The sequence below is a fragment of the Carcharhinus amblyrhynchos genome, chromosome 10 (assembly GCF_965287045.1).
Source record: "Carcharhinus amblyrhynchos chromosome 10, sCarAmb.v2.hapA, whole genome shotgun sequence".
Taxonomy (NCBI): domain Eukaryota; kingdom Metazoa; phylum Chordata; class Chondrichthyes; order Carcharhiniformes; family Carcharhinidae; genus Carcharhinus; species Carcharhinus amblyrhynchos.
In genome coordinates this window covers 16139351-16166146 of record NC_137333.1, presented here as the reverse complement: position 1 = coordinate 16166146, position 26796 = coordinate 16139351, and positions in this window count along the sequence as shown.

The window sequence follows — 26796 nt, the reverse complement described above, 5'->3', positions numbered from 1 at the left end:
AAACCAGTTAGACCCAAATGAGTATGTAGTCTTTTGGCATTCCACTTGGAAAATGGTATAGCAAGGAGAATTTCATTCAGGGAGGTTGTAGGTCAGAATTCAAATTCTAGTATTAACTGTGATGAGATTTGAATCTGAAACCCGAGACAATTGCCTTAGGTTAGTTGTTTACTCATTCACCGACTTATACCACAAGGTTAAGGAGAATGTGGGAGAGGGTATGGAAGGGAGAGAAAGCTGATGGGAAGAGATAAGGGCTTTTACAGGGGTCATGTCCCAACTTGAACCACAGCAGAGAACAACATGACTGACATCTCCACTTCACTGAGAAAATCCTCACTGAATCCTGTTATTGGCTACACCCAGAGCTACAACATGTGAACAAGGCGAGGGCGCCATTGCTAATGGCTGTGAAGGTGACCATGGCTAATCCACCTACTCTACACCTTTTTGGGCAGTAAGAGGAAACCGGAGCACTCGGAGGAAGCCCAGACTTTGGGAGAATGTGCAAACTCCACACAGATAGTCACCCAAGTCCGAACTTGGATCCCTGGCGCTGTGAGGCAGCAGTGCGAACCACAGTGCCACCGTTGAATGGCAGAAGTCAGAGCTTCTACGACAGCAGTCAGACGTTGGGTTATTTTTGCTTGCACCAAAATGGAAGCTGACACGTGGACCATTCGAGGCTGCATCATGAGTAGGTCCATAAGTGTGCTGATGAAGTTGGCCACCACTGTCAGGCTGGAAAAGTTTCCCTTCAAGCTCTATGCAGAGCCCAGACTCCTCCATGGTCCTTGTTATGAATCACATTCTGTTTGGAAAGCTTTCTAATTCTCCAAAGATATTAGTGTGCTTACCCTTTTCCATGGCTGACCCACTCAGTGTTCTCACGTGAAGACATTAAAGAGGGTGCAAGAAAAAAAACTCACTAGAATGCTGACAGGGATGAGGAACATTAGTTATGAAGATAGTTTGGACAAGTTAAAAATGCCTTCTTTGGAGAAAAGAAAGTCAAGAGGGCAATTGATAAAGTTATTCAGAGTCATGAGTGGCTTGGGCAGACAAGATAGAGAAAATCTGATCCCACTCGTGAAAAACATCAAGAATAAATGGAAACAGATTTAAATTATAAAAGATACAAGATGGATTTTTTTCTTTATTTAGTGTAACAGTGGGCAGGAAAAGTGGCATTGAAGCCATTGGCACAAATGGGGCTTTCTTTGCCATATCATTAGAAACTCATTAGGTCTCGAAGCTGATTTTTCTATGTTCTATATTGTGTGAAATTGCTATATATACTTGCTATATATTGTAAATTTAAGAAAATGTGTGACTGCTTGATGACTTCAGAAAAAATACAGTTATAAAGTTGGTATGTAATCAATGTATATCCAAGAGTAATTTGACTGCTAAGCTTCATCAATTTAAAATTAATGTTAGTTTACTTTTCACCCATAGATACTTTGAGGTAGTTATTTAAGTTGTAGAACAATACAGTGGATTAAATATTCTGGGGACTTGTGGAGTTTTTATAAATCATGGTAAAATTTGTAGACTCAGATTCTGTGTAAGGCACTTTCAACAGCTTCTGCCTGAATAGATTTCGGGCTGAAGTTTGCATATGCCCAATAGGCAAGATTCCCACAGTGGGGAGGGCAATGGCATGTAAAATGAGATGGGCAGCTATCCCATCATCTTCCCATGCACCCCCAAGCTCTCCCCCATGATTCAGTGCCCACCCACTATATTAAAATAGCAAATTAAAAGTCAACTAGGTTTGTTATCAAGCCTTTTTGTAACTTTAACCTCAGGACGGGAGGGATGGTCACTCTCCAGGGGCTGCCTTTTGCTGATGATGGGCTGCTTCCCTCAGACTGAACTCCCCCTTACTTCTATTCCTCCCCCTCTTTTAAACCCACCATCTCACCCGCTTACTCCCCAACTACCCCTCTCCCTAACACACCCTAATATTCTGAGGCAGCATAGTGGCACAGTAGTTAACATTGCTGTCTCACAGCACCAGGGACCCAGGTTCGATTCCCAGCTTGGGTCGCTGTCTGTATGTAGTTTGCACTTTGTCCCTGTGTCTGCGTGGGTTTCCTTTGGGTGCTCCAGTTTCCTCCCACACTGCAGAAATGTGTTTGTTAAGAGAATTGGCAATGCAAAATTCTCCCTCAGTGTACCTGAACAGGTGCTAGAGTGTAGCAACTCGGGGATTTTCACAGTAACTTCATTGCAGTATGAAAGTAAGCCTACTTGTGACTAATAAATTAACTTTAACTTTAACACCCAAAAGTTCCTGGCCCAGGATCCCAGGTTCAACTGCTCTGGGGATCCTTGGCCTTAGCCTCCTCCCTTCCCCTGAAGTCCCAAAAGTTGCCACCGACACATACCTGGCTGGCAAATCCAGAGGGAGGGACATCCATGTCAATGATGGGCAGAATCCCTCTCAACTCACATTAACGAACTCTTCTGAATTTTATTGCGTTGGGCTAATTGGCGTGGAGCCAGTCTGCTCTCATGTGTTATTCCACCCTTTAAGACCACCTACACAAAATCACAATTGGAAAATTGATTTACATTCCCACTCTTCTCCATCTCAATTGCCTTTTCCAATGACATCAATAGGAAAAACAATTAAGGAAGTTTGCAAAACCACTGCCGGTTAGAATTGGCCCACTTTGAATTAATTGTCTCTTTTTACACACAGGGCAGAATATTCTCACACAATTTCTGCCGCAATGTCAGGAGAATTTTCAAGTTTGATCTGATGTTATGCTCTCACCTGCCCAGCATTCTGTTGTACACCACACCTCAGAGTAACATATCTGTCAACGCCAGTCATTCCCTCTTTCTCCAGCACCTCATATCCCCAACTAGGCAACCAAGTCTTACACTCATCTTCATCCTTCTGCCCTCTCTTACCCATACCTGAAGTCCCAGCAGCTGCTACTAACGCAATGCTGGTTGGCACCTCCATGCAGCATAGTGGCACAGTGGTTAGCACTGCTGCCTCACAGCGCCAGGAACCCAGGTTTGAATCCCGGTCACTGTCAATGTGGAGCCTGCATATTCTCCACGAGTCTGCGTGGGTTTCCTCCGGATGCTCCGGTTTCCTCCCACAGTCTGAGGGACGTGCTGGGTAGATACATTGGCCATGCTAATTTCTCCCTCAGTGTACCCGAACAGGCACCAGAGTGTGGTGACTAGGGGATTTTCACTGTAATATCATAGCAATGTTAATATAAGCTGACTTGTGATGCTACTAAGCAAACTTTAAAAACTAAACTTCAAATTTTAAAAATACCTTACAGTCAACCAGCCCCCACAGGTGGTCTCCTTCTCTGCCCCATGCCAACTCCCCTCTGCTTTCTCACCTTGCAAGAAAAGAGAGAACACAACTTGATGAAAAGCAGAATCCCATGGTGGGGCAGAGGGTGCTGATGGCTGATTTTCCAGTAGTAGGCGCTGTGTTGTACAGTTGAGCCAACCAGTCTGTTTCTGTTTTGTCGATTCTGTGTAATTCGGTATGCCAAGCGTAGGGCCGTAGGTCACGCTAAATTCACCCTTAGTGTCAGGGAGATTGACAGGGTAAATATGTGAGGTTGCGGAGATAGGACGTGAGTGAGGTTGTTGTCAGTGCAGGCTCGCTATGCCGAGTGGCCTCATTCTGCACTGTGGCGGCTTTATGATTCTGTGAAGCATAGAACATAGAACATAGAACACTACAGCACAAACAGGCCCTTCGGCCCACGAGTTGCGCCGATCACATCAACTCCTATCTATAACCCCCAATCCCATAAAACCCCATATACTCATCCAGAAGTCTTTTAAAAGACCCCAGCGAGTTCGCCTCCACCACCACTGACGGCAGCCGATTCCATTCACTCACCACCCTCTGAGTGAAAAACTTACCCCTAACATCACTTCTGTACTTTCCTCCCCGCACCTTAAATCTGTGTCCTCTCGTAGCGACCATTTCAACCCGGGGAAATAGCCTCGGAGAATCCACCCTATCTATTCCTCTCAACATTTTATAAACCTCTATCAGGTCGCCTCTCAACCTACGTCTCTCCAGGGAAAACAGACCCAGTTCCCTCAACCTAACTTCATAAGGCATGCCTCCCAGTCCAGACAACATCCTTGTAAATCTCCTCTGTACCCTTTCAATAGCTTCTACGTCTTTCCTATAGTGAGGCGACCAGAACTGCGCACAGTACTCCAAATGAGGCCTGACAAGGGTCTTATAAAGCATGTTCAGCATTTTTCTTCTTTTATTTCAAATTTCTTGAGCTCAGGGTCTTTCCTTTCATTTAAGTTGTAGACCTCGATCAGCATTATTAGGTAAGGTCACAGTCAGCTTCCTTTACGTGGCCTGGGATTCATTACAACAGCTCAACAGCCAGTGATGTAATTAATATTGGATAGCAATAAAGCAGTACTTATAATTAAGGGCATCAAGTGGAAGTCATGCTGGCTCGATATAGAGACACTATTTGATTATTATACTGGAAAAGGAAACACTAATAGGCTCAATGCTCAGTCTTAAGGCACTCAGAATAGCCAAGGAAATATATTCGCCATAACTTATGCTTGTTGATGTTAATTTAATTGTTGATGATAAAATTAATTAGAAATCTACAACCATAATTCCCACTGTATACTTGAGTTCAAATGAAACGGGCCCCTCAATACAGTAGATCGAAATAACCTTTTTATGTTACTTTGATTACCTGGTAGACAGCAATGAGTCACCTCGAAACAATATCATGCAGCTGATTTTACAGGGGTGGGGAGGATGGTGTATATTACTTAGGCCCGCAGTCCGAAAGGTCAATAGAACTGCCCAACGTTAAAAATGGCTGCTGCACACTGCTAATACACTGGAGCCGGCTTCAACCAGCTCAGAGAGGGAGTATTGCCCCTCAGAGATAAGAAATCCCTCCCTCGAGTGCTGATGATTGGCTGGCAGTTGAGTTGTCCCAGTAGCACCACATCTCAGTAGTGGCTGCTACTGGCAATTAGGAGAGTCAACAAGAAGATGCAGAATGCCAAATTGAAGGTCGATCCAGTGTTTTTGCTCAGGGAGAGGTCCAGGATACTAAGGAAAAGGAGCTGAGTCCTGAAGGCTAGTGGGATAGGAAGGCACAAAAGGAAGGAGGGACCATCTTGGAAGGGGTGAGGGGAGAAGTGGGATGCCCCTGGTGGTTTCGGGGCATATTCCAAAGGAGTTCCCTCTCATTCCTTCCTGCCTATTAATCTGCATTGCTGAGACAGTAAGCTGATCTTATGGATTTCCCCTTCCCTATATGCACATGTTATTGCAGAGATAAAAACAGGCCCTTAACTGTTTATTAATTGGCCAGTTAAGAATCTCAATAGGCCGAAGGGTAGACTGAAGTCTTCCCTAACCATTGTACTATGGGGGACAGCCTGTGACGAACAGAAAAGCAGTGGGCTATCCACCTATTCTGTTTCACGCTCCACCTACCTGAAAATGTACCACTGGAGATTTGGGAGGCGGGGGAGGTGAGGCATAAAATTCCCCTTTTGGGGTAGATTTTCACCATTACCAATAGTCAGTAAATTCACCCTTATGAATTGCCCATCCCATTGTTCTTTCCAGGTGTAAATTGACAAAATCATTGGAGTACTTTGAGGATATAATGAGCAGGATGGATAAAGGGAACCAGTGAATGAAATGTATATGGATTTTCCAAAAGGCACTCAATAAGATGCCATATAAAAGATTACTGAACACAGGCTCGTAGTTTTGAAGGCAATACATCAGCATGGATTTGGCTAATGAACACAAAATAGAAATTCAGAATAAATGGATCTGTTTGAGTTGCCAAACTGTAAGTAGGGGAAGACACATAGGACTTAACTATTTACAATCTATGTTGATGAGTTAAATGAAGGCACCACAAGTATTGTAGCCAAATGTGATGATGATCCATAGATGGAATCATAAAATCCTTACAGTGCATAAGGAGACCATTCAGCCCATCGGATCTACACTGACTCTCTGAAAGAGCATCCCACTCAGGCCCAAAAGCCTGCCCTATCTCTGTAACCCCAACCATTTTGAAGAAAGGAGGTGGACCACCTGAAAACGAAGATAGATTATGGGGAGCACTCTGAGACCGGAAAGTGGACTTCCTGAGAGTGAAGATGGATCTCCAGGAAGATTCTTAGACTGGTGATAGACCCCCTCTAGGACACTAAATTGTAATTGCTCCCCCCACCCACTGCTAAGGGTTATGAGTGGTCCCCATCCTGAACTCTAGGGGCTAGCCCCTGCCATTGTTCAGGTGAGTCTCAAAACCTGTACACCACATTGCTCCGAATGTGTTTCATGCTGGTAAGTTTTCCTGACAGCATTGTGGAGAAATGGAAACCCATTAATGGGATGCAAATAAATTTCACGCCAGCCTCTGGTGGGGTTTGCAATTCCACTGGGCAACAGCAGAAGATCCCACTGTTAAACGCACGCCAGTGTGGAACTCATTTCTGGGCTTCCAGCCATGTTATCCTCGTGTGCCCGCCACTGAACCTACTGGCGTGGGAGAATTCCACCCACTGTTCCTTGATGGAAACTAAATGTGTTGCAAGTTGGGTAGTCAATCTGTAACAATGTATTTAGCCCTCATCAGTGAAAGTTAAGACCTACACCTCAGTTTCTAAATCCTTCATCCACTTTGATAGTGTCACTGTGTTATAAAAATACTTAGGGCGGAATTTTACTGGCACGTCCACCCAAGGTTTGTACGATCCCTCCTGAGGAGAATGTTGTTTTCCAAGCCCATAAGATTCCGGCCTTAGAGTGAAATGAATGGGAGAAAATATTGACAAGTGGAAGTTAAACTCCATTTGATTGTAATGTCAATTCTGTGCATTGCATTGTCCCCCTCCAAATACCTCCTGATGATGTTCAGTAGAAGGAACTCATTTATCAGTGAAATGAATTTCTTATGAACACATCAACAGTTGTGTGGAACAAAAATCATTTTTCAATACTCAGCTTTCTTTTGCGGAAATATGTTCTGATTTTGAATATTTTAGAATACATGCAGGTAGCTGAATTCAGAAAGTTGGAAAATAAATGGTGTTAAATCCAACTGTAAGGATAAGCAGAGGTGGTCATACCACAGGTAAAATTATAGGGTATCTGTTGGCTGCTTTGTACTTTGGAACTTAATGATGTGTGATTTATTTTCTTATTGTCGCCAGCGCTGAGTATTGCAATCTGTAACTCAATACCAGTCGGAGGTGATTAAGCATGCAAGGGAATTGTACAACGAGGCGTGAATTACTGCATAAATCTGAATCTCAGGTCACTGTTGGCTCCAAAGCAAATGGGATAATAGGATTTCACTAAACGCCGGAAAACTAAAACCCTCTTCTAGCCAGCTCTTGCAGCTCCCCCACATCACTGTTAACAGCAAGATCCTGGAAAATGTTGCCCACTTTCCATATCTAAAGAGCTTCCTCTCAACAAAAGTAGATATAGACAAAATTCATCACTGCCTCTAATGTGTCAACTTAGCTTTCAGCAAGCTGAGGAAATGAGTGTTTGACCAGGATAGGCAGCATGGTGACACCATGACACAATAATTAGCAATGCAGTCTCACAGCTCCAGGGACCCAGGTTCAATCCTAGACTTGGGACACTGTCTGTGTTGGAGTTTGCACATTTTCCCATTGTCTGTGTAGGTTTCCTCTGGGCGCCCTGGTTTCCTCCCATGGTCCAAAGATGTGCAGGTTAGGTTGATTGGTCATGCTAAAATTTCTCCTTGCTGTCCCAAGATGTGTAGGTTAGGGGGGGATTAGTGGCATAAGTACATGGGTTTTTGGGGATACAGTCTGGTCGGGATAGTCCTTTGGACAGTCAGTGCAGATTCAATAGGTCAAATGATCTGCTTCTGCACTTGAGGGTTTCTTTGATTCTATGATTCTATGTCAAATTCAAGACTGAGATTACTACTGGGTAAGAACAATCCTTACACTCCCATATGCTTCGGATATTTGGATAACCTTCAGCAGGCACTAGAGAGAGGCCAGCGCTTTTGTAAGATACTTTAAATCCAATGGCATGAAAGATAACACAACAATGTCCTCTCCCAAACCAACATGCTCAGTATAACGATCAAAACCAGCTCAGCTTTGGTGAGATATGACATTTGTATGTCTGACACCAGAATTCTGAGTTGCCTGCTCCACTCAGCACTCACGCATAGCCAGACATTTCCAGGGGGACAGCAGAAAAACTTCAGGGAGCGACTCAAAGCATCCCTACAGAGATCAAAAATCCCCACTGACTCAGAGGAATACTTGGCTTGTACTTGAGCAAAATGATTAATTCAGGAAGGTACGGGAAATATCAAGAGACTTCATTGGGAATATGCAAAGGCAAAGCCAAGGCATCAGGGAGAGTGCACAAATTTCCTAACAGCTCAATCATCCTAAAGTCCCCAGGGACTGCCTAAGAGGAAATCAGGGTGAACCTGATTTTTCTACTCAAGCTAGTCAGTGAGTTTAACAGGCTGTAAGCAACAACTTTGTAATTGACTGTAAGGGGAATGGAAAATGGGGGGGCCCTTTAATTGAATTTGTTGTCTGGAAACAAATTGTGCCCCAGTTATGGGTATCCATTTCTAATAAAATACAACAGAGACACCCACAGCCAACCAAAAACCCACCAAAAACATTCTGTCTGGCTAGAAGCAGCAAACAGAGAACACACAGACAATGAAAGCAGACACCTAGTAGTTACAGTATTCTAGTCATCAAAGTCCAGGGACTGAAATTCATTACCCATATAGGGAAGACACGCACATCAGCAAAACATGTGATCACTGCCCATGTGATCCTCCAGTGAATACATGACTTATTGTCTACAGAATAAAGAATGGTCACTGGATGAGAGCATGGAGGTCTAACTTCAAACACTCTGGAATGAATATTAATGTATCTTGGAGCCCTTGCAGCCAGAATCAAAATGACAACAACTATCTTTAATGGAGCAGTTTTGGTAGGCCAAGGAAGATGTGAATCTGTACTACTGTTCCTGGCCAAGTCATTTCCAGATAGACCTGAATGTGTGAACTAGCATCATTGTATGAGGAGAGACCATTTCTTGACAGGTCAAAACTAGCGAATGTATACTACTATATTAAACAAAATGGTTGCAAGAGGTGTAAATTGTGTAAGTCCTACAGAAACGTATCATTAGGAGTTTCTAGCACGCGTGGAAGTATCTCGGCAAAGTAAGACTTGTATTGCCTTTCCATCTGCGTAATAAAGCTACCTTGATCGCTGAATCTTGGCTCTGGGTGTGAAGGGAATTGTTGCGTCTTTCATTCAGGCCAACACGTTCAAGCATAAGCAATTAGTAGGAGAGAACTGTGTTCGATATTTTATTGTTCTTCAAAGCACTGGGGAGAAATTGCTATTTCAGGATCAAGGTAATTTTAGTTGTTTGAAAGTGGTGTGAATGGAATTGCAAAGGGCTCAAAATGAAATAAACCTACCACTCCATTTAAGTTTACATTTCAGCTGTTGTCATTTTGAAAAGGGAATTCTCCTATTGGTCAAAACACCCATAATATGTCATATGATAGGCACAGAATTCTTTTTGACAATTAGAACCCTATTTTAATTGAAGTGGCATCAAACAAATGAATACCTGCAGTGCAGAAAGAAGCCACTCAGCCCATCGAGTCTGCACCAAACCTCCAAAAAATGAAGGGCCTGTACTGCGCTGTAATGCTCTATGTTCTATGTTCTAAAAGAACATCCTACCCAAATCCTTCCACCTTCTTACTCATGTGACCCCACACATTTATCATGGCTAATCCACCTACTCTACACATCTTTAGACAACAAGGAGTAATTTAGCATGGCCAATCCACTTAACCTGCGCATCTTTGGACTGTGGGAGGAAACCATAGCACCTGTAGCCATGGGAAGAACAGAAAAATTCCACTCAAGCAGCCACCTAAGACCAGAATTGAATTCAGGTCCCTGACACTGGGAGGCAGCAATGCTAACCAAGTAAGAAGACCAAAACTGTACACAATACTCCAGATGTGATCTCACCAGCACCTTCTTCAGCTGCAACATAATCTTGCTGTTTTTAAACTCCATCCTTCTAGCAATGAAGGACAAAATTCCATTTGCCTTCGTAATTACCTGCTGCACCTGCAAACTTTTTGTGATTTATGGACAAGGATAGCAGCATGCTGCAAATTTTTTACCATTTAATAATAGTCCATTTTGCTGTTATTCCTTTCAAAACAGATGACCTCACATTTACCAGTGTTGTACTCCATCTGCCAGACTCTTGCTCACTCACTTTATCTATATCCCTTTGCAAACTTTCAGCGTCCCCTGCACACTTTGCTCTACCACTCATCTTAGTGTCATCTGCGAATTTCAGTACACTACACTTGGTTCCCAACTCCAAATCATCTGCGTAAAGGTAAATAATGGAGGTTTGAATCTCACCATGGCAGATGGTGAAATTTGAATTTTAAAAAAATCTGAATGAAGGGTCTAATATGGCAGAGGAATCAGTAACAGAGTGGAGGAACAGCAGGGAGTGAATTGCAGCCAAATATAGAAGAGAAACCAAGCCAGACGGAAGGCAGGACAAAGATAGAAAACTTTAAGGTGCAAGGACACATTGCAAGGCTGGATGGCATTTTAACACAAGGAATTTTAGAGGTAAGGCTGCCAAACTGAGGGTGTTGATTAACACATGGAGTGTATGACATTATTGCTATCACAGAGACATTTGGCAGCATTTTATGGTCTCACCCACCATGGAATCGGTGAGGTGAGGACAACAGAATTAACAGTTAACCTCGGGTGGGAATTTCCGGTCTCGCTCGAGAGAGGCCGTGAAATCCCGCCCATAGCTGAGGGGTGGGCAGGACTGGCAGCTCAATATCCTGGAGTATTGAATCTTCAGGTGAGATGGTGGGGTGTAAAAGGGGAGGTGGTGTTGCAATATTGATCAAGAAATCAATTACTCCAGTGAGAAGGGATAATATCTTAGCAGGCCCCCCAAATAAGGGCACAAGGGTTGAACTTAAAAACTAAAATGGGACACATTGCTGGTTGTGTACTTTAAACCCCAAACAGCCAGGGAGGGCTAGAGGAGCAGATATGTAGGCAAATCTCAGAGAAGAGTAAAAATAATAGGGCTATAATAGTCAAGGTTTCAGCTTCTGCAATATTAATTGGGATAGTCAGAGTGAAAGGCTTAGAGCGTGCGGAATTCTTGAAGTGTATCCGGGAGAGATTTCTGAGCCAGCACATAGAAAGCCCTACAAGACAGACGGCAGCACTGGACATAACTTTAGGGAATGAAGCTGGGTAAGCGGTAGAAGTGTTAGTAGGGAAGCATTTTGGTGCTTGTGACCATAACTCGGCAGGGTTTGAGGTAGTTATGCAAAGACGTACTGGAAATAAAGGTTCTGAATAGGGGGAATGCTGATTTTCATAAGATGAGATAGAATCTGGTCAAAGTGGACAGGCAGCACTATTGTAATAAAATCCACTCAGAACAATGGGAGCCATTTAAAAAGGAAGTAGAGAGGGTACATTCCTGTAAAGGTAAAGAGTTGGGACCAAAAAATCCAGAGAACCCTGGATGTCATGGGAAGTACAGAATTGGATAGGGAAAAAAGGGAGACTTACGACAGATTCACAGGTGGCTCCAAGAGGAGTGTAGAAAGTGCAACAATGGTACTTAACAAAGAAATTAGGAGAGCTAAAAGAGTGTGTGTACCACTGTGCCAAACATGGCAAATCCACCTAATCAACACATCTTTGAACATTAAGGGGCAAATTAGCATGGCCAATCCACCTAACCTGCATATCTTTGGACTGTGTGTATTTGGCTAACATGTGTGGTTAGTGTATACAGATCCATATACCCTGGCACCGAGTGGTCTAAGCTGCCATCCAGAAATAGCTCCTCCTTGCCTCAAAGAGAAACTGTGAACCTCTGCTCTTCCTGGTTTACCTCCATATCCCTGTTTGACATCCCTCTGGGCCTATCCAAACTCTGGCAATGTCTAGGAAACTGAAACTAAAATTAATCAGGTCACAGCTGGCCAGTTCCATTGAAATGAACCCTGGGCCTTAAAATTGCTGTGTTCTCTCTGCCCTAGAAAGATATAAGCAGCAGTTCAAAAGTTAAAATTTATCCTTGTGCACTTGTCTATTTATACCATTCAGAATTGGGCACTTAGCAACAGTTTCTGCAATAAATTAAATGAATAGGTAACAGTCTTCTATAGCTCAGTGTTGGATAAATCCAGTTGTCATAGTAGCATCAGAAGTCTACGTATAAATGTACTCCCAAGTGATTTTAGAATGGTCCATTCTGTTAGAAATATATTCCAAAAGTCTCCATCCTCACTCATGGCTGGGGTCTTCACTGAAAGTGAATGGAGTTTTGGCTGGAATACCAAATTCTCACTTGTAGCCAGGACCGCCACGGACAAGATCGGAGAATGCAGTCCAATATCTTTATTTTAACGTTAAAAGGTAAGACAAATTCTGCAAAAGAAATACAACTGATCAGCATATTTGACCTCATGGTCCACTGCGTGTGGTAGCTATCAGTTTTTACACAATTTGATTCTCCTTAAACTCTTGAACAGTTCCTGAGTCAGAGTTTGATGTTTTATGTATGAACAATACAATTACCTCATAAAATGCAGTAAAAAATGTCTTTATTAGGTCAAACTCTAAATAATGTGAAGCTATTACACATTGCTGACATTAAAATTCAAGTTAATTGCCTTCATAGCTGTCATTTCTAATCTTGTTTTAAGGACATGCTCTTCATGAAGAAGTGCAAGGAATCTTGCTTTTAATTAGAATGAAGAGGAGTCAAAAGATCAATACATCATCCATATTTATCACAACGACATTGCATGTCAGTGAAAAAGTGATGTTTCAGCAGGACTTGAATAATTGCCGTTGGCTCCTCTTGTCGGAAATGGATTGTCCAATGATTTTTCATGAATATGGCAACCTGGTTCAATTCTCCTCACAATACTGGTTTCAACAAGTCCTAATGGAAAAGATCAATGGTCCTCTTCTTTCACCTCTGCAAATGCGCAATGGACATTAGGAAAATGTGGTGATGGTGGTACTAATGGCAGTGCTTGAACTTTGCGGAATTGTTTCATGTTTACAAATTAAATATAACATTTTCCACACTCCTTATCTAATTGATAGCTTTCTTATTCCCTAACCAATTGCCACCATTCAATATGAATAATGAGACTCAGTCAGTGTTTATTATTGTGGGTTGCTTCTGTTCCCACACCTAGTGGAGCACAAGGCAGACTTTCATCTGTTCCTATAGTGAGGTTTTTACTGTTATCAGATGCTTATAACTTGAGGAGCACCACTGCTCATCAATCTTGGCTGACCAGGAGTATTTCCTGCTCTTGCTTTCTGTCATTTGCATGTTGGAAGGACTTTACAAGTTGATACTCAACCAATTGGCTAAGTTACTGACAGATGTTTATGTGCTCCGACGAAGGGTTATCCAGGCCCGAAACATTAGTCTTATTCTCTCTCCACAGATGCTGTCAGACCTGCTGAGATTTTCCAGCGTTTCCTTTTTTTTGTTCTGAACACACCTTCCTTGACCATCAAGCTCTGAGGTGGGACTTGAATCAAGAGCTTCTGGGTCAGAGGCAGGAATGCTACCCACTGCACTACCAGATCACCAGGCACAATCTTGATAAGGTTAAGCCTCAGTCCCTTTCTTGTCATATATGTCAGATGATACATCATATACCTCAGTGATGACTTTACAAAGTAAGTCAACATTTTAAAACTTAGTGCTGGAGCTTTTGTAGTCAGGGATAAGGATAAACTGTTGGATTTTGATACTTTTGTCCATATGAGAACAAAAGTGGAAGGTGATTTTAAAAATGGGAGTGGGGGGGCGGGTGGTGGCTACATCCAGTTTCAGAGGAATTTGTATGGCCTGGGATGAAGGTGAAAGTCTTGAGCTCACACTCAGTTGGGAGGTGTTACCAGTCGCAGTGAGGGCTGAGGGATTGTGTAGGAGTATTGTGATGGACCTTACAAGCTTTCAAAGCAGTGCTTCTCAAGCAAAAAAGCAGAATCCATCTCATTAATATAAAGCAGTTTATGAAATGATTATACTTATGTTGATTCCAGTCAAGCTCTCCATACTCCCTGGCATATACAGAAGATTCAACCAACTTACTTCCATCCAGATCCTTAGCCCAGGGTGGCTGCATATGCTCCCTGCTCCACCTTGCCCCCCGGCCCCTCCTACCCCACCTCCACCAATGAAAACACTAGCCATGCATGCACCTAATTGTATATAGCCTCTATAAAGATGGTGTATATTGCTTCATGGACTCAAATCCAATGCCACCTTATGATGCGTAGCAGGAACATGACTGCACCAATAATTTATGAAATCCGGGACAAATGTGGTCCTACAAATTAAAAATAAGAGCTATGGGATGGGGAATGAAATTATAGGATGATCCCATTTTAAAAATGGTAAAATAATCATCAGGTGGCTGATTTCATTGATTGACAGGTTAGCCATCTGTTCAACAGGCTTCTCAGGTTTCAATGTAATTAGTCATACAGCTTCTGTTGATACACCTGTATCTGGGGACATATACCGGGGCTATACTAGGGTTATGCTGGGGCTATATTGTGGCTATACTCTTTGGAATTCAGAAGAATGAGGGGAGATCTTATAGAAACATATAAGATTATGAAGGGAATAGATAAGATAGAAGCAGGGAAGTTGTTTTCTCTGGCGGGTGAAAGTAGAACTAGGGGGGATAGCCTCAAAATAAGGGGAAGCAGATTTAGAACTGAGTTGAGGAGGATCTTCTTCACACAAAGCGTTGTGAATATGTGGAACTCCCTGCCCAGTGAAGCAGTTGAGCCGACTTCATTGAATGTTTTTAAGGCGAGGATTGATAAATTTTTGAACAGTAAAGAATTAAGGATTATGGTAGGTGGGCGAGTGAGTCCACAAAAAGATTAGCCATGATCTTATTGGATGGCGGAGCAGGCTCGAGGGGCCAGATAGCCTACTCCTGCTCTTAGTTCTTATGTAAAGGAATTTTTAGCTTTGCTTGATTGACAGTTTTATGAGCTTGCAATTGCTGTGTTTCTTTAAAGTCGTTGTCTATTTCTTTATTCTTCCAGAGGACGTGGGTGCCACTGGCACCTATCTCAAAATTGTCCTTGAATTGGCATTTCAGAGGGCAACTAAGAGCCAACCACATTAATGTGGGTCTGGAGGCACGTGTAGGCCACACCAGGTAGGGAGATGGATTTCCTTCCCTGAAGGATATTAGTGAACCGATGTGTTTTTGCAACAACTAATGATACTTTCATCGTACCACAACTGAGACTAGCTTTATATTCCAGATCTTTTCACTGTATTTAAATTCCACTGTACGAATTCTCATTACACCAGTTAATCTCTAATAGGTTTATTTGGAATCACAAGCTTTTAGAGCCCTGCTCCTTCATCAGGTGAATGGAGGAATAGGTTGCACAAACACAACACATAAGGATAAAGATGCAGTTGCAAGATAATAGTTGGAATGTGAGTCTTTTCAGGTAATCAAGTCTTTACCGGGACGGACAGTACGGGTGGAGAGAGGGATAATCACAGATTAAAGAGATATGAATTGTCTCAAGCCAGGACAGTTAGTAGGATTTTGCAAGCCTGGGTCTCTGAATTACTAGTCCAATGATGTGCTTCCTATACCCCATCTCCCACCATCTGGGTGTTTATTTGGGCTGGATTAAGAAGTGTTAAGAGGACCTAAAACTTTTTCCATTCCCCCAATTTCTCATCCACTGAAGAGAAGAAGTAAAATTGAGGAACTCCAAAAACTGAACACTGGATCTTACCTTAATTTCAGTGAGCTGCTTATGCCTCGGGATGGAGGTTATAGTTCAGCATTGGAGTAATATGGGCTTTTGGCAGTCATCATGAGTAAACCCTGAGAGCAGTCATTCTGACCATCCTGGGTCAGCAAATGTCTGCAGTAGCGTTGCAGAGCAAGGAGAAGGATTCCTATTCCATCTAACTCCAAAAAAGGTAAGCTGTATTAAAATAATTGCTGTTTTTTTCCTGAGGCCTCTTCAAGGACTAATGGTTACATCGGTATTGAACTGAAAAATTAGTCTGAATATGTACTGTCTAGTGTTTAATACAGGATCCTGGACTAGGTACAGGACTATTCTTTGCATATTTAAATTACGCTATTTTCAAGTAGTCACCAGGGATGCCTGACAACAAGGGCTAATATAGTAGCAGCCTTGCTTGTAGCACAGATAGGAGGCAGGATCTCACAGCCAGAAATTGCGACACGTTGGGACCACGTAAAGCCTGAAAAATTGGCAGAAACCACATCAACTTCTCTCTCCCCAACCTCATTCTCTTTATTAAGATGGTCACTCAGGTTGATCTCGATGGATAATAATTCACCACATCCTGTCAAATGTTCTGCTGACTTTCAAATCCATATGTAAGTACCTCAACAACTGTTCCATACTGCCTTTGCAATATTGCCTCACTTTGCTCTTACTTGATCCATTTCTGTCCTTCAATCCGCATTTTAATTATTTCCAATCACAAACGTCTCCACCTACCCCATAATATATTCCAATTCACTTCATTACACTCCTCATTCTTATTTAAAAATGCTGCATAATGTTTTGATTTGATTTATTATAGCCACATATATTGGGATACAATGGAAAGTATTGTTTCTTGGGAACGATACAGACAAAACATACCATTTATAGCGTACATAGGAGAGAAAGAAAACAGAGTGTGCAGAATGTCATGTTACTGTCATAGCTAGGGTGTAGAGAAAGATCAGCTTAATATGTAGTAAGGCCATTCAAAAGTCTGATGACAGCAGGGAAGAAGCTGTTCTTGAGTTGGGTTGGTACATGATCGTAAATTTTTGTATCTTTTTCCTAATGTAAGAAGGTACGCCTGGAGTGCATCCTTGATTATGCTGGCTGCTTTACCGATACAGTGGGAAGTGTAGATGGAGTTAATAAATAGGAGGTTGGTTTGCATGATGGACTGGGCAACGTTGACAATCCTTTGTAGTTTCCTACAGTCTCAGTCACAGCAGGAGCCATACCAAACTGTAATACACCCATCATTGTTTGTGTAGAATCTCCATTCCCCTTTCACACTTTGCATTCTCTGCCTTCTAGAAAGAAAGAACAAACTTGCACCATTCAAGATGTGGCAGTGATGCAAAACAATTTACACTGAAGTACATTTGTGATGTAATTACCATTGCAATATAGTAAAAATGGCAGCCGGTTTGCTCACAACAATGTCCCAAAAATAACAATGTGATAGTGACCAGGTTATTGCTTTTAATTAGATTGGGTAACGGGAAATATTGGTCAGGACACTGAAGAGCATTCTCCTGCTCTTCTTCAAAACAGGGAATCTTTCTGTTCATCTTAGAGGGAAAAAGGGGACTCGATATAATGGGTCATCCACAAGACATCACTTCCCACAGCACAGCAGTCCCTCTACACTGGAGCTTTGGTTATGATTCTGTTTTCGGAGTAAAACTTCAGGCTCAGAGGTGAGAATGTGGTCACATTTGAGAATTCTTACCAAACTGATCTGAAGCTGGCTATTGGAATCTTTCCTCTTCATTGAATCCCTACAGTGCAGAAGGAGGCCATTTGGCCAACTGAGCCTGCACCAATAACAATCCCACCCAAACCCGATCCCCATAATCCCACATATTTACCCTGCTGATCTCCCTGACACTAAGGGACAATTTAGCATGGCCAATCAACCTAATCCGCACATCTTTAGAGTGTGGGAGGAAATCGGAGCACCTGGAGGAAACTCACGCAGACACGGGGAGAATGTGCAAACTCCGCAGAGACAGTGGCCCAAGGGCAGAATTGAGCACGGGTCCCTGGCACTGTGAGGCAACAGTGCTAACCACTGTGCCACCATGCTGACACTTCTCAGCTGCAGCATAGAAGAAAGAGGTTTTCATTCTTGTTGTGAGTCCCTGGACTTCTTGCTGAGAAATCAAGGTGAATATGTTAGTTCTCAGTGCACCAGTGTTGTGAATGAGCAAAAGCTAAAAACAGATTTACTGATTCAGTGTCGCCAAGTTTGACCAGTGGATGGTACGACAAAGGGAAGTCAAAGGAAAGAGCAATGTTTTAGTGCTATGGCCTGAAAAGTCTATGTGCAGAATTTTCCACCATCTTCCCCTGACGTGTGTTGTGGCAGTGGTGCAGCCCGCCATTGGCCGGAGGTGGGACCTTCCACTCCCACCGCTGTCAACGGGATTTCCCATTGTTCACACCCTCCGCTGCTAGGGGACCGCAGTAAGGGGTCACTGTCAACAGGACTGGAAGATCCCACGGCAGGACTGGAAAATCCCACTCTTAATTCTGATAAATGGAGTGGAAATAAAAGATGAGTGCAAGAGGAACCAGATAATTTTGCCAAGACTTAGCATCACGTTGACATCTTTCCTTCATTTTGTGGAAGAGGTTAAAAGCTTGTTTCATACTCACCCTAAACTTCATACAATTATTAAAGAATTGACAGGCATTTGCTCTGTGTTTGATATCCATTAAAGAGGCAAGGCTTTCAATTTAAAAAAAAAACTATGTTGTGGTATGTGTTGAAGTTTCTGTTGAATTGGCAGCATTTTCTAAACAAAATAGTAAAAGGCAGTTGTTTAAGTCAACTCCATTCCCAATTTTTGGAAGGCACGTTTCGATCAGTATTCTGCAAATCAGAGAGTCTAACTGAAGCTTATACATCAAGACAGCTATGCCAGATAATTTCTCTGGGCAGTGACAAAAGCAATTATGTAAGAATGTTACATAGATCTTATTCTTTAGCACAGATGTTGAGAACGCTATATTGGACAGACTTTTTTGAAAAATAACAGCAGCTAAATGACCCAAGGATTATTAATGTGAGTATCAACCAACAACTTTTACCAAGGAAGACATTGTCTGTGGCTTGCAAATCACTATGAGTTGCTGTCTGATTTGTGCCACTCACACTTAACCTCTCGGTTAGTTGCCGCGTTTGCACATTAATTGCCCATTAAACCCGCCACAGAAAATTAAGTCCAGCACTTAACAGTTTAATTACCTTTTTAGTTACATGTTAATTGTTAATGATTGACAAGCAATCTATCTTGCCGAGAAAGTGAATGGCCGGAATTTCACCGGCCTGCCCACCACGAGAATCGAAACAGGCAAGCGAAAGATGACAGAAAGGTCCCCAAATTGCCACACTCTAGTGCTTGCTTGGGTGCACTGAGGGACAATTTAGCATGGCCAATGCATCTTGAATCACAGAATTATAGAATCCTACAGTGCAAAGAAGGCCAGTTGGCCCGTTGAGTCTGCATCAACCACAATCTCACCCAGGCTCTTGCCCCATGACCCCGTGTATTTACCCTAGCTAGTCACCCTGACACTAAGGGCAATTTACCATGGCCAATCCACCTAACTTTCACATGTTTGGGCTGTGGGAGGAAACCAGAGCACCCAGAGGAAACCCACACAGACACAGGGAGAATATGCAAGTTCCACACAGACACTGACCCAAGCCAGGAATTGAACCTGGTCCCTGGAGCTGTGAGGCAGCAGTGCAAACCACTATGCCACCATGCTGCCGCTAACCTGCATATATTTTGGATTGTGGGAGGAATCCAAAGCACCCAGTGGAAACTCACTCAGACACGGGGAAAATGTGCAGCCTCTGCACAGACAGTGACCCAAGCCGGGAATCAAACCCGAGTCTCTGTCGCTGTGAGGCAGCAGTGCGAACCACTGTGCCATCATGCCGCCCTAGGGACGAGGGGTGAGCGAAGCCATAAAATCCCATCCAAGTCCAAGTGCAGAGCACATTCTTTGAAATTGTAAATTGTTGCTGGAGATTTTTAAAAGATCATATATTTAGTTATTACTCCTTTTTAACTTTTCTTGTCTGTATCTCTTCCTCTCTCTGTTTATATGTCTAAATGCATGCAAACAAGTCTGACTAATAATATAAAATTCTCTGCAAGATTGGAAAAAACAAATCAAACCAGACCTATAAATAAAGTCTATAAATATCAAGATGGCCCATTACTGCAAAATATGGGCTATTTTATCACTACAGGAAATGCTAACTAAGGTTAACAATGGTTATGTTTTGTTATGTTGCTGCAACTATTTAATTATTTGGCAGCCAAAACTTTAATCAAAGTCCTCTTGTCTTCCCAAGCCAAGCAGGAGCATAAGTGATTAAACTAATGGCTGAATTAAATTGAAGAGATTATTATTTCAATTTCCTTTGCCGCTCTATAAATTTACCCACGTACTTGGGATGTTGGAAGTTAGCTTCTTCTGCAATAGCCTGTTCCAAAAAAGCCAAAAATATTTAATGGGAAAAATGAGTGAAAGGAACCCAATAGTAAACATTAAATAATCTTACAGGTGGATTCAATCCCATTGTTTCTTTTATTCATTCATGGGACATGGGCATTGCTGGCTAGCAAGTATTTATTGTCCAATTCTAATTGCCCAAGGGCAGTTGAAAGTCAACCACTTTGCTATGGCTCTGGAGTCACATGTGGGCCAGATGAGGTAAGGATGGCAGATTTCCTTCCCTGAAGGACATTAGTGAACTGACAATTGATTCATGGTCATCAGTAGATTCTTAATTCCAGACATTTTTATTAAATTCAAATTCATTCATCTGCCATGGCAGGATTTGAACCAAGATCCCCAGAACATTAGCTGAGTTTCTGGATTAATAGCCCAACGATAATACCACTAAGCCATCGTCTCCCCTTCTCCTTCTGTGAAGATGTACTCTCAGAGGCTTCTTTAGTTGAATAAACTTTATTTACAAAGTTGCTTCATTGGCTGCATGCTTCCAACTAGCCCATTTTACACTCTATTATTAGGAAAACTCCTTAGAGAGATTCCCCATGCTGGCATCGAATGGTTAGCACTTCCATTATGGGCATGTTAGCTTGACTGGTTGTGTTGATCATGTGACCTTGACTCAGCTGCTATTAAAGTGGCAATTATGACACCTTCTGAGGCAGTTTATCCAGATTGAAGGTCTTTTCCATTCTTGTTTGATGGGTTCTGAGATGGCTGCTCATAGTCCAATGCATGACCTGCAGACTCTGTCATGTGTGGAGAAGATAGTGAATGGAGGGTCAGGTAGATAGTTTGGGGGTTCTTTCCGGTCTCTTCCATGCCTCAACTTTGCTTCTGAGTGCCCCCAACAAAGTCTATCAATGTATTCCATACCGTTTCCAAATGAACCATTTATTTTGGTTACAAGCCAGGGATTTCCATGAGTCAGCAGGGATGTTTGACCGCTTCAGGACATCCCTAAAACACTTCTGTTGTCCGCAATGGGAATTTCCAGCCTCAAACAAGTTCCAGTAGGGCAGTTACTTCAGGAGTCTAGTGCCAGGCATGTGAATTGCAAAGTGTTCACTTCCCTCCCATCTTAGAGTGGTTCTTGAATGAAAGCTATGTCACAACAGATTTTGGATCAATCTTAAGCTTATTAGTTTATTAAACCAATAAAACCCCTGGTACAAACTCCGTTATAATCACGCATGTCTATAGTCTGAGCACTTGTAGATCTGGATCTGGAGATGACTAGTCCCCAGCCTTCTTCCCCTGACTGCAATGCCCACAATTCAATGTTGTCCTTTGTGTTCAGCAACCCAATTACACTATCATATACCTGGGCCTCAGGCTTAGATTCAGTTAACGGTCTGCTGGATCACCTGGTCTTCCAGTCTCCTTCATCTTCTTCCCTGATTTTCCACAACAGAAGATAAGGTGATGGGCACTTAGTTCCTAGCATTGTTCCAATGTGAATGCTTCATCCATTGGTGTCAGGGACTGATGGTTAATAATAATTGTAGTTAACTCATGGCACAGTCCAATGGTAATGTTCTCCAAACAAATCATGTCAGGGCCTTAGTTAACTAATTCTTCCTGTGCATCAAGGTTAACTGTTTTATGTCCTTCCCGGTTGTGCTGGCATTGAATGGTCAGTACTTCCATGCTGGGCATGTTGGTTTTATTCTGTGATATCTGACAGCATCAACATTATAGTAGGTTTTTTTGTACAACTTCATAATATATCTAGTTTGCAAGCTGCTTATCTCGTCATCAACAAGACGATATAAGAATTAAAGTGGAAAATTATATTAATTATAGAATATATGAATATGAAAAAATGAACAGAAAACATATTTTTCTGGGTGGCAGACAATTTCTGGAGGTGAAGCCAAATTAAAAGAGATTAAAAGCAAAGCCAGTGATCTAATATGCAATCTTTATCACTCTGTTTAAGCTATTATAAATCCTCACTTGATTTTGCTTGACTTCAAATATGGTGGATAAGCACCATGAATCATTCTATAAACTGGTAAGTTTTTCATCCAGTAAGCAGATAAATGAATAGGAACAACAGTGCCTCTAGATTTATAGAGTGTCGAAGCTTAACTTTATTAAACCATACACTGTGTCGAAGTATAATCAATTGACTGTGCAATGCATTCAATGGTTTAATGCCTCATGACTGGATTTGGCCTGTCCAACTAGAATCTGGCTCATTGCCCAGACCAGAAATTGCCCATCTTGTACCTCAGTCCGTTACTCTTGAATCACCAAAGTTTGTTGAGGTTTTCGTACCACAGAGATCTTGGGCACATCCACAACTGGATGTGTCATCCAACAACCAATCAACGGGGCGACTCTAATTTGTTTGCCAGCACTGCCCGATTCTTCTCAGGTAAAAGTAATAAACCTGTTTGTCTAAATGCTGCAGGGTTTTATATTTCTTATCAGCATAGGAACATAAGAATCAGAAGTACGCAAATTCAATCCTTCGGGCCTGCTCCACCATTGAATCAGATCATGGCTGATCTCTCCCTGGTCTCAAATCCGCCTCCCCACTTATTCCCCACATCGCTATTAGAAATATATCTATCTCCTGCTTGAAACCATTCAATGATTCAGATTCCATCATGCTATGAGGCAGCAAGTTCCATAAATTCAACCCCCTCTGCAAGAAGCGGTTCTTCCTCATCCCGGTTTTAAATCTGCTGCCTCTCAATCTATACACGTGACCTCTTGATCTAGATTGCCCCATAGGGTGAAACTTTTGGTCTACATTTACTTTATCAACCTCTTTTAAAATTTTATATGCCTCAATCAGATCCCCTGACATCCTTCCAAATTCCATCGAGTAAAAGCCTAAACTATTTATTCTCTCCCATCCCTGGGTAGAGCATTGCAACTGAATTGGACTGCCAAAATATCCTGTTATTGGTCAGTTAAATAGCTTTGAAGAATCCCCAGAATCGGTCAAATTTCTGACAGGGTCTAGTTTTCACTGAAGGAGAAAGAACATAAGTTCTATAGCTGCATACCTGGCCTTGGAAAAATGCAGCCAGATGGCTTCAATGAAATTGAATATCCACAGTGTGCAGAGAGTTCCAAAGTTAATAAAAGTTGCTCAATCTGTAGCTTTTAGCTCATCATCACTGATCCCAGCGACCCACCAGCCATGTAGTCATTTGGGTTAGTTCCAGTACCATATTTACAAGCATCTCTCAGTGGAGGCACTTAGCAAGCATTCCAACTGGAAAGCAAACTGGAAAGGCAATAAAGCCACGTCCATCTTGTAACACAGGTTTGGCTGGCCTTAGACATAAATGAATCTTCATCTCACCAAGAAATGCTGTAAAAGAGTTATTAGAATCATAGAATCCTACAGTGCAGAAGGTGGCCATTCGGCCCATCGAGTCTGTACCAAATGCATTCCCACCCAGGCCCGATCCCCATAACCCCCAGCTCGTCCACCTGACACTTAGGGGCAATTTAGCATGGCCAATTGACCTAACCCGTACATCTTTGGACTGTGAGAGGAAACCACAGCACCTGGAGGAAACCCATGCAGACATGGAGAGAATGTGCGAACTCCACATAGAACTGACCCAAGCTGGGAATTGAACTCGGGTCTCTGGCCCTGTGAGACAGTAATGCTAACTGTGCCACTGTGCCACCCTGACTAAAATCACAAGACAGCATAATAGGTGTGAAATTCCAATGTAACTGACCTCTGATACATTTCTCAAATCTTTTGTGTTAGGTTGAAGGAGAGGGGTGCAATAATCATTCCTCATTGGCACGTTTTGGGAACACTGGTCCTTATGTCCTCAGATCATCTGGAATTGCTCTCAGAATTTGATACCTTCATATTAATGGGCAAGACAGTTTGATTGGTTATGTTCTCCATACTTGGACAACATTTTTCAAATATTCTTACTTGCCAACCTGTGCCAACAGTCAGAGCCATAGGGCATTGCCAGTTCACTGCCTAGACATATCCCTCTCACCTGGGGGCTATATTTACCTTCATGCCCCCAGATTCATGTCTGGGTAAACCTGCTGTAAACCTTGCCAATGCGACGCAGTGTCAGACTGGTATGAATATGCAGCAGAGTGAGGCAACTTTTCTGTAAGAGGATGTGTTGGTGACTCGCACCAACTTTTACAGATGCATCATAGAAAGCATTCTTTCTGGTTGGATCACAGCTTGGTATGGTTCCTGCTCTGCCCAAGACCGCAAGAAACTACAAAAGGTCGTGAATGTAGTCTACTCTATCACGTAAACCATCTTCTCATCCATTGAGTCTGTCTACAGTTCCCACTGCCTCAGAAAAGCAGCCAGCATCATTAAAGACCCCAAGCACTCTAGACATACTCTTTTCCATCATCTTCGGGAAAAAGGATACAAAAGCCTGACTCAAGAACAGCTTCTTCCCTGCTGCTGTCAGACTGTTGAATGGACCTAACTCGTATTAAGTTGATCTTTCTCTGCACCCTAGCTATGATGTGACATTACATTCTGCACTCTCTCGTTTCCTTCTCTATGGATGGTATGCTTTGTCTTTATGGTGCACAAGAAACAACGCTTTTCACTGTGTGCTAATACATGTGAAAATAATAAATCAAATCAAATAATATTAAAATCTTTTGAAATGTATTTTACATGTGAACCTGATCACATTGCTAGAGAGGGGTGGCGAAAATCGGAAGTAGTGATCTTGCCGGCGAGATTCCTTCTGTAGAATGTGAGTTTGTTTATGTATTGCCAAGTGAGCTGTGCACATGTGTTCGGGGAGGGCTCTGGAAGTTACTTTGGCATGGATACAAACATAGCACGTCAGAGCAGTTAAGTACCTCTGTAATGAACTGTTGAAGCTATCAGTAGGGGTGACACAGTGGTTAGCCTTAAAGCACCAGGGACCCGAATTCGATTCCTGGCTTGGGTCACTGTCTATGTGGTTTCTGCATCTTCTCCCCATGTTTGCTTGTGTTTCCTCCGGGTGCTCTGTTTTCCTTCCACAGTCTGAAAGACCTGCTGGTTAGGTGCATTGGCCATGCTAAATTCCCCCACAGTGTACCCCAACAGTGTACCTCCAGCGATGTGGCGTCTCGGGATTTTCACAGTAGCTTAATTGCAGTGTCAATGTAAGCCTACTTGTGATACTAACAAATAAACATTAAACTCTGTCCTCATTTCCACATTACATGGTGTCAGAAGCTGGCTGAAATGGCACAAAGATTCCAGTACATCAACACGCTTACTATATTTGATGAGAATGTCACTGGCAATTGGAAAATACGTGAGAAGGAATGGCTGCTATGCCAGTTCGTCCGGCAAGTCAAAGGAAATCCAAGCCTACAAGTTACTGGCATGCCCAGATTCTGTGATGAATTTGGAATCCTTCCTACTCCAGGCTAAATGATAGCAGACAGAGGGTGGGATTTTATGGCCTCACTGGTGCCAATCCCGCTCAAAGTCAACAGACCTCCCTACTCCGATTTTCTTGGTGGCAGGGCAGTGAAATTTCGGCCAGAGAGTCGGAGTAAGAGGGGCATTTTCAGGATGGCAACCTGTAACAAGGTATTTGACGACCCGCAGTGCCAACCTGGCAATGCCAGCCTGTGCCAGGTGGCAGTGCTGGGCGCAGATCCAAGCGGCAGCCTCATGAGGAAGAGTGGATTCACTTGTACGCGGCGGTGTGTGGGAATGGAAGTCACAGCTTTCAGCAATGGGTCTTTGGAAGGGAGGGCGGCAGTGAAATGCCACCTGTGAGCCTGTGTGTGGATGTCCGGGGGGGAGGGTTCCAGTGTTCTGTGGGGTGGGGGAATGGAGGTGCTGACTTTGATCGGTGTAAGGGGGTGTGGAATTCGCTTTCGGAAGTCGGATCAAAAACTGATGGGACACAGGTTTCTCTGCAAACCTTCTTCATTGCATCGGAGGAGAGATCGCTAGACCATACGCGTCGAGCATGGGTTCGTGAGTCTCTGTCTGGCTTACAAAACAGTTTCAGTTATACACAACGGAGATACATCCACATACTTCTGTTAGCCAATAAGGGCATAGCTGTGTTGTTACATTTTGATTAGATTACTTTCAAGAACAAAAGGCGATAGCCACGTAAGGACATGACTATTAAAGTTTCTGATTAGATTACTTTCAAGAACAAAAAGCCAATTGATAAGGCCCTGCCCTCCAAAACCAGAACCACAGTTACCTATTAGTAGTTTATTTAACGTGATCATTAGTTTCGGTGAGCCTTGTCACCCTCTCCTCAGGCCCTTTCCATAACCAGTTTATCCTTC